Below are 9,466 nucleotides of genomic sequence, written 5' to 3' on the forward strand. Positions count from 1 at the left end.
AGTGCGAGCCCAAACCACGGCACTATCAGCGAAGTCCAGCACTATGTCATCTTAAATAAAGGTGGAATACTGTAGATTCATTCATGTGCCCCAATACTCTGCAGAAACTACTGTTTTAGTCCTGACCACTGGTGCTCAAATTGCTCACCAATCGGAGAATAACTACAATTCCTTAGTAATAAAATAACGGCAAGCGAACACAGGTCCCGACTGTTCACCAATACACAAATGAATATAAGTCCAGAGTGTGGCTAATACACAAAAAATTCGAACACCCGAGCAGCAGACACTACTCAGAAATGTTCCTGGACCATAAGTCTAGAATATACCTTAGTCTAAGACACCACGAAATAAAACCAGAGTCCAGACTGCAACTGAACACGTAAATCTTGATGTCTGGAAATCGGCCAGACCAATAATGCCACTCCCTTTGCAAACCACTGTTCAAGGAAGTTTCTCCACTTGGCTGTCAGAAGTATCGAACGCTAGTATGCTCATTATTGAATGAGAGGCTGATGACCTCACTTCTGCAACTATCAGAAGAATTAACTGGGTTTATTCGGTGCAAGGGAACCCGGGAGCGGATCCTAAATATCCGGCAGCCTACAGAGAAGGCAAGGGAATGTAATATCAAGACGTTCATGTGCTTCTTGGATTACAAGAAAACTTACGACAAGGTGAAATTATCAGTGCCATGGACTACCCTCATCGAGATGGGTACAACTGCATACCTGATATACGTGATTCGGCAACTGTACATTTCGAACACAGAGACAGTAAGAACCAATAAAACTTTCTCAGAAAACATTTCTGTTAATGCAGGCGTGAGATAAGATTGCATTCTTTTCCCTCTGTTGTTCAGTAGCAGAGAATATGGCCTTCAAGTTAATAACACAAAGATAAAAGTGGTATTAGTAGATGTGCTAATGGCAACAGAACTGATATCACAAGAACTGCAGGCTACCAGATTGTCAGTCGCTTCGAGTATTTAGTATGTATTGTCGCTGATACTGGAAATTACGAGCCTGAGACGCGTAGCCGCATTTCAATTGCAAGTAATTGTACAGAAAAACTTGTTCGCATCTGGAAGGAGACGTCCATCACTTCCGAGACAAAGCTCGTAGTCGTCTGAACTCTAATCTTCCCTATTGCAACCTATGCAGCAGAAACTTGGACGATGAAGACGGCGGATCGTTGCAGGACTGATGCTTTGGAAATGTGGTGCTCTAGAAAATTACCACGAATAGTACATCGAACTAACGAACTGAGGCAGTTTGGCATCATAACAGGACTGTGCACTTTTTCAACCAAAATCAGTTGAAACATTTTGGTTGCATTGCCAGAAGACAATAGGCAATGGAAGAACAGTGACTGAGGAAACAGTCAGTGGCTGAAGACCTAGAGGGGGCTCTCCATTGCAATTAACAGCCAGACCGAGATGGGCTTAAAGCAAGCAAGTCACCATGCCCAAGACAGAGCATTGTGCAGGCAGGTTGTCAAGAGGCTTACCACGTCATGCCATCACACAATTTCACGGTGTTGCAGTAAAGGAAGCTTAGCATTTCAACGGTGGAAAATGCAAAGAGGAGGGACGAGTGACGGTGTGGCAGCGTTGCGTAACTCGAAACTCATTTGGTATTCACGCACATTACCTTGTCGAGTTCCGTTGTTTTTTATAACAAGAAACTACTCTTGGGATTGAAAAATATGTTTCCGCCCGGGATCGAACCGGGGACCTTGCGCGTGTAAGGCGCACGTGATAACCACTACACTACGGAAACACACACTGCCGCTCTTCGAGGACAAGATACACACGAAAAGTTTTCACTGATTCCCCCCCCCCCCCTCCCTATCTCTATCACTCTCTCTCTCGCCTCCCCACTCCTCCACCCCCCCCCCACCCCCCCCGCCGCGGTATGTGGCCGCCTGCTTTCACTACCACAGCGAGCTGGACCTGGTTCGGACGCCCGTGGTGCAGCTATCCCGACACCTCACTTAGGAATCTGAGACGCAGATGCAACGTAAATAACACAAACACATACACACAAATACTTAACTTGACTGTTATTCCTCTAAACATCGTCAGATGTCATATCGTCGCTGTTTTTGACAATATTTAAGACTTTTCGTAAAGTATATAATTGTAGTCGGGCCAAATAAAGATGGATTCTTATCGAACAGTGCAGTCGTTATAGTGGGAATATAGTTATTGCTCTAGAGCCTAATGTACTGTACCTACATCATCACAGAGTTGAGAAATAGCTCAAACCACAAGGACTTGTTTTATTACGCTTCATTTGCAGTCTGTTCACAATTGTCTTGATTACATTTGCTCTGTGTTTGACATATAACTGGTTTCAGGTTACTTAAAATCAAATGCATGAGCAGGCGTGACAGGTGAATTTAATCGACGACGATGAGCGCTCGATGACGATTCTTTGCAGCAATGTACTAAGAATATTTTATTTTATTTTATTGCCTTTATCTGTCACCTTTCATTTTTAATAGTTATCTTACCTTTAACTCATATCATAAATCCTCCAAATGCGACTGAGACAATTGTGAATAAAGAAGCACTTGTCAAAGGAAACCCCGTGCTCTAATCCGACAATTTCAAATTCCATTGATTCTTCTAAAAGTGAATATTGATCTTAAGTGTTCCTTGGCTGCAGTTAAAAAAAAATGTTGAAATGTGTGTGTAATCTTATGGGACTTAACTGCTAAGGTCATCAGTCCCTAAGCTTACACACTACTTAACCTAAATTATCCATGCCCGAGGGAGGACTCGAACCTCCGCCGGGACCAGCCGCACAGTCCAGACCGCTCGGCTAATCCCGCACGGGGCTGCAGTTCATGTTGACCAGGGAGTCATGTACCGAATTCATGTAAACTTCTATTTGTGAATACAGTTGTGTAGGAAGCTAAAAAAATGGATAAAACGAAAGAAACACAAAATAGGAACACCTTTTGTTTGGTTACATTGACGGCAGTAATTTTGTAACTTATACGTTTGCAACAGATCACACTTACAAAAGGTGTTCGAAATTTGCTGCGCTCGCTCGAATGCAAGTTTCACATCTCTCAATCACCCCTTCACGCCCAAGCCCAACCGCTGCACATGCCGCGGGCTACTTCATCTGGTGACGCAACACGTTCAACATTTCTCAATTTATTTTGGGGAATTTCCTTACATTTGCGATCCCAGGCATCTTATACTAAGTAACTTGTCTCAGCTTCATCTATGTCGCTTCAGGAGTTTTAAAAATATAAAGTAATTTAGAAGTAATTACCATAGCTGTCAGCTATCCTTCTGAGTAGATTAGCACTAGTCATAATCTGCTGTTTGTATACTTCCCAGAAGTAACCAGCAGGGTCTCTTTTTCCTGTTAATGTTTAACTTGACTCAGTCCCATTTCTAAAGGCTCTCCACCTTAATTGCATTAATGGAATATGATGTATGGATGAATGAGGTACTGATAAAAGAATATATGAAAACTGCACCCAGCGAAATTTCATCCTCTACAAAGATGGCTCGAAGCACTATGGGACTTAACATCTCAGGTCATCAGTCCCCTAGACTTCTACATCTACATCTACATTTATACTCCGCAAGCCACCCAACGGTGTGTGGCGGAGGGCACTTCACGTGCCACTGTCATTACCTCCCTTTCCTGTTCCAGTCGCGTATGGTTCGCGGGAAGAAAGACTGCCGGAAAGCCTCCGTGCGCTCTCGAATCTCTCTAATTTTACATTCGTGATCTCCTCGGGAGGTATAAGTAGGGGGAAGCAATATATTCGATACGTCATCCAGAAACGCACCCTCTCGAAACCTGGACAGCAAGCTACACCGCGATGCAGAGCGCCTCTCTTGCAGAATCTTGCTAAACATCTCCGTAACGCTTACCAAATAACCCTGTGACGAAACGCGCCGCTCTTCTTGGGATCTTCTCCATCTCCTCTGTCAACCCGGCCTGGTGCGGATCCCACACTGATGAGCAATACTAAAGTATAGGTCGAACGAGTGTTTTGTAAGCCACCTCCTTTGTTGATGGACTACATTTTCTAAGGACTCTCCCAACGAATCTCAACCTGGCACCCGCCTTACCAACAATTAATTTTATGTGATCATTCCATTTGAAATCGTTCCGCACGCATACTCCCAGATATTTTACAGAAGTAACTGCTACCAGTGTTTGTTCTGCTATCATATAATCATACAATATAGGATCCTTCTTTCTATGTATTCGCAATACATTACACTTGTCTATATTAAGGGTCAATTGCCACTCCCTGCACCAATTGCATATCCGCTGCAGATCTTCCTGCATTTCGCTGCAACTTAGAATTACTTAAACCAAACTAACCTAAGGACATCACACACATCCATGCCCGAGGCAGGATTCGAACCTGCGACCGTAGCAGCAGCACGGTTCTGGACTGAAATGCCTAGAACCGCTCGGTCACAGCGGCTGGCCTCTACAAAGATCTGTAAAATTTGCACCCTGTGTTCCTGGAAAATACTACCTCCTCCTCGAGAGTCATCGTCCAGTGTAAAAGCTCCCTACGAGTCACAGTCTACCCACACTTCGAAAGCGCTCTTCCACCCAGTGGGTGACCCCCTAATAGGGAGCCCGCCGCACTGTCACGCCACGGCAACTCTTCTCGCGGCAGCTCTGCTGCCAGTATCCCGGTCTGCGACGTCTAAATAAAAAGGGAAAGAAGAAAGTGAAAATGTTCTGAAAACACCCTTTTATTGTTGATTACGACATAAATGGATTATTTCACACACTATACAATGAATTACCGAACTATCAGTTTAATAAGTCACAGCTGCAAAATACTAGCGCGAATTCTTTACAGACGAATGGAAAAACTGGTAGAAGCCGACCTCGGGGAAGATCAGTTTGGATTCCGTAGAAATATTGGAACACGTGAGGCAATACTGACGCTACGACTTATCTTAGAAGCTAGATTAAGGAAAGGCAAACCTACGTTTCTAGCATTTGTTTACTTAGAGAAAGCTTTTGACAACGTTGACTGGAATGCTCTCTTTCAAATTCTGAAGGTGGCAGGGGTAAAATACAGGGAGCGAAAGGCTATTTACAATTTGTACAGAAACCAGATGGCAGTTATAAGAGTCGAGGGACATGAAAGGGAAGTAGTGGTTGGGAAGGGAGTGAGACAGGGTTGTAGCCTCTCCCAGATGTTATTCAATCTCTATATTTAGCAAGCAGTGAAGGAAACAAAAGAAAAATTTGGAGTAGGTATTAAAATCCATGGAGAAGAAATAAAAACTTTGAGGTTCGCCGATGACATTGTAATTCTGTCAGAGACAGCAAAGGACTTGGAAGAGCAGTTGAACGGAATGGTCAGTGTCTTGAAAGGAGGATATAAGGTGAACGTCAACAAAAGCAAAACGAAGATAATGGAATGTAGTCGAATTAAATAGGGTGATGCTGAGGGAATTAGATTAGGAAATGAGACACATAAAATAGTAAAGGAGTTTTGCTATTTGGGAAGCAAAATAACTGATGATGGTCGAAGTAGAGAGGATATAAAATGTAGACTGGCAATGGCAAGGAAAGCGTTTCTGAAGAAGAGGAATTTGTTAACGTCGAGTATAGATTTAAGTGTCAGGAAGTCGTTCCTGAAAGTATTTGTATGGAGTGTAGCCATGTATGGAAGTGAAACATGGGCGATAAATAGTTTAGACAAGAAGAGAATAGAAGCTTTCGAAATGTGGTACTACAGAAGAATGCTGAAGATTAGATGGGCAGATCACATAGCTAATGAGGAAGTATTGAATAGAATTGGAGAGAAGAGAAATTTGTGGCGCAACATGACTAGAAGAAGGGATCGGTTGGTAGGACACGTTCTGAGGCATCAAGGGATTACCAATTTAGTATTGGAGGGCAGCGTGGAAGGTAAAAATCGTAGAGGGAGACCAAGACATGAATACACTAAGCAGATTCAGAAGCATGCAGGTTGCAGTAAGTACAGGGAGATGAAGAAGCTTGCACAGGATAGAGTAGCATGGAGAGCTGCATCAAACCAGTCTTAGGACTGAAGACCACAACAACAACAACAACAATGATTTAAGAAATTAAAGGATAGAATTTCCAGTTATGGAAGAATGTCTGTATATTCGTTCAACAAGTCAGTGAACTGCTGAGACGAACTGAAGAAAAAGGACACGGTTCAAACAATCTCACTGGAAGAAAAGATTTCCTGACATTTAAGTAAGTACCTTGAAACTAATTAAGATGATTCAACCTGTGAACTGGAAACTGCGTGTGAGCCAAAATTGCTAGCTAGAACCGTGAAAGCAAGTACTTTTAAATTCAGATGAGAGTGCCTGATCTAGAATCGCCTCTGCTACTCTTCTTTTAAACACGAACATAATTGTGCTAATTACTTTTGATATATATGATACTAAGTAATCTAAATCGCATCTGAATATTTCTAAATGAAACTGAAAATAAAAAGTGGTTATCAATAATACTCAGAATGGCTTTGTCATGAAACATTCACGCACAATACCTAACTACTGCGTAACGAAAATGTGTCCTGTTAGAAAAGCGCATCTACTGAATTTACATAAATTTTGGTAATGAAAACTGTTTCTAATATTCTCTCCAAAGTTTCGTTTAAGCCCACCAGTACATTCTTACCTTGCAACGCCTAACTTGGCTCTGCTCGGCCTGTGCTGCAAAGAAAATAAGCTGAAATGAATCACATCTTGGCGGTTTGCCTTTTGTCTTATTTAAAGGCTGTTTTTTGGAGATTAAACTGTTGTGCTTTTTTTGAAAATATGGTTCACTCTCCACGCAGTAGTGCAGTAAAGGTTTTAACAAAACTAACAGTGGGGATGATCTTCATAAAATGTATGAGAGAGCATTTTGCAATTAGCTTTTAGTATTTCGGAAAAGATATACAGGGTGTTACAAAAAGGTACGGCCAAACTTTCAGGGAACATTCCTCACACACAAAGAAAGAAAATATGTCATGTCGACATGTGTCCGGAAACGCTTACTTTCCATGTTAGAGCTCATTTTATTACTTCTCTTCAAATCACATTAATCATGGAATGGAAACACACAGCAACAGAACGTACCAGCGTGACTTCAGACACTTTGTTACAGGAAATGCTCAAAATGTCCTCCGTTAGCGAGGATACATGCATCCACACTCCGTCGCATGGAATCCCTGATGCGCTGATGCAGCCCTGGAGAATGGCGTATTGTTATCACAGCCGTCCACAATACGAGCACGAAGAGTCTCTACATTTGGTACCGGGGTTGCGTAGACAAGAGCTTTCAAATGCCCCCAAAGTCAAGAGGATTGAGGTCAGGAGAGCGTGGAGGCCATGGAATTGGTCCGCCTCTACCAATCCATCGGTCACCGAATCTGTTGTTGAGAAGCGTACGAACACTTCGACTGAAATGTGCAAGAGCTCCATAGTGCATGAACCACATGTTGTGTCGTACTTGTAAAGGCACATTTTCTAGCAGCACAGGTAGAGTATCCCGTATGAAATCATGATAACGTGCTCCATTGAGCGTAGGTGGAAGAACATGGGGCCCAATTAAGACATCACCAACAATGCCTGCCCAAACGTTTACAGAAAATCTGTGTTGATGACGTGATTGGACAGTTGCGTGCGGATTCTCGTCAGCCCACACATGTTGATTGTGAAAATTTACAATTTGATCACGTTGTAATGAAGCTTCATCCGTAAATAGAACATTTGAACTGAAATGAGGATTGACACATTGTTGGATGAACCATTCGCAGAAGTGTACCCGTGGAGGCCAATCAGCTGCTGATAGTGCCTGCACACTCTGTACATGGTACGGAAACAACTGGTTCTCCCGTAGCACTCTCCATACAGTGACGTGGTCAACGTTACCTTGCACAGCAGCAACTTCTCTGACGCTGACATTAGGGTTATCGTCAACTGCACGAAGATTTGCCTCGTCCATTGCAGGTGTCCTCGTCGTTCTAGGTCTTCCCCAGTGACGAGTCATAGGCTGAAATGTTCCGTGCTGCCTAAGACGCCGATCAATTCCTTCCAATGTCTTCCTGTCGAGACACCTTCGTTCTGGAAATCTGTCTCGATACAAACGTACCGCGCCACGGCTATTGACCCGTGCTAATCCATACATCAAATGGGCATCTGCCAACTCCGCATTTGTAAACATTGCACTGCCTGCAAAACCACGTTCTTGATGAACACTGACCTGTTGATGCTACGTACTGATGTGCTTGATGCTAGTACTGTAGAGCAATGAGTCGCATGTCAACACAAGCACCGAAGTCAACATTACCTTGCCCGCATCTCGTGGTCGTGCGGTAGCGTTCTCGCTTCCCACGCCCGGGTTCCCGGGTTCGATTCCCGGCGGGGTCAGGGATTTTCTCTGCCTCGTGATGGCTGGGTGTTGTGTGCTGTCCTTAGGTTAGTTAGGTTTAAGTAGTTCTAAGTTCTAGGGGACTTATGACCACAGCAGTTGAGTCCCATAGTGCTCAGAGCCATTTCAACATTACCTTCCTTCAATTGGGCCAACTGGCGGTGAATCGAGGAAGTACAGTACATACTGACGAAACTAAAATGAGCTCTAACATGGAAATTAAGCGTTTCCGGACACATGTCCACATAACATCTTTTCTTTATTTGTGTGTGAGGAATGTTTCCTGAAAGTTTGGCCGTACCTTTTTGTAACACCCTGTATATTAACGCGTACTGTTACTTTGTCTTAGTATTGTCATGTAGGCTACGTTAAGTTGCTCTTTGTACACAATCGTTAAATTGCATTAGATTCACTCTTTGCCTTTCTAAATTAAATACTTTAACTAACAGTGGAGGAAGAAAGCTAATTAGAGTACTGAACGCAAGACTGCAAGACTGATAATTCTCCAGGATACTAACACGTATATATTGTGGGACACAACAAATCTTTATACTAGAATACTTCGCGATTAGCGCTAGTAACAAAATTAACTCAGTACAGATTAGCTTCGTTCTGTATGAGCCGTCTCTCTATAAAATCCTGTTCAGTCATCTTCTATGTACAATAACACAGCAGGGAGCATTTCAATTCTCTTTACGTTACGCCCGCTGTCCGAGCTCCTCTCTCTGCCACGACACAATGCATTCTCTCTCTCTCTCTCTCTCTCTCTCCCCCTCTCTCTCTCCCTCTCTCTGGACGACAATTGTTTGCGACTCCCTCGTTCATCCGAGCTCTACTCAGTAATACTACAATCTATGGTAGCCGAAGAATAAGTCACTCAATGCTCTACATGCGTAGATGCTAAAAGTGTTAAAACAAATGTCGGGCTTGCAGCCTGTCTTTGATTCATCGCACGATATTGCGACTGCCCACCAGTGAATCATTTTCAGGTGAGCAGTCGAAGACAAGATGATTGGCAGGCGCGCAGTCCCAATATCGTGCGATGAATCAAACAAAAA

The 9,466-nt window shown here is 43.2% G+C and overlaps 1 non-coding gene across 1 annotated transcript; it reads right to left on the minus strand.

Moving 5' to 3' along the window:
* Window positions 1-1,708: 1,708 nt before the first annotated feature.
* Trnav-uac lies at window positions 1,709-1,781 on the minus strand. Its single transcript has one exon. It is a non-coding gene; the product is annotated as a tRNA-Val (tRNA).
* Window positions 1,782-9,466: the final 7,685 nt, after the last annotated feature.

The sequence above is a fragment of the Schistocerca americana genome, chromosome 6 (assembly GCF_021461395.2).
Source record: "Schistocerca americana isolate TAMUIC-IGC-003095 chromosome 6, iqSchAmer2.1, whole genome shotgun sequence".
NCBI lineage: Eukaryota > Metazoa > Arthropoda > Insecta > Orthoptera > Acrididae > Schistocerca > Schistocerca americana.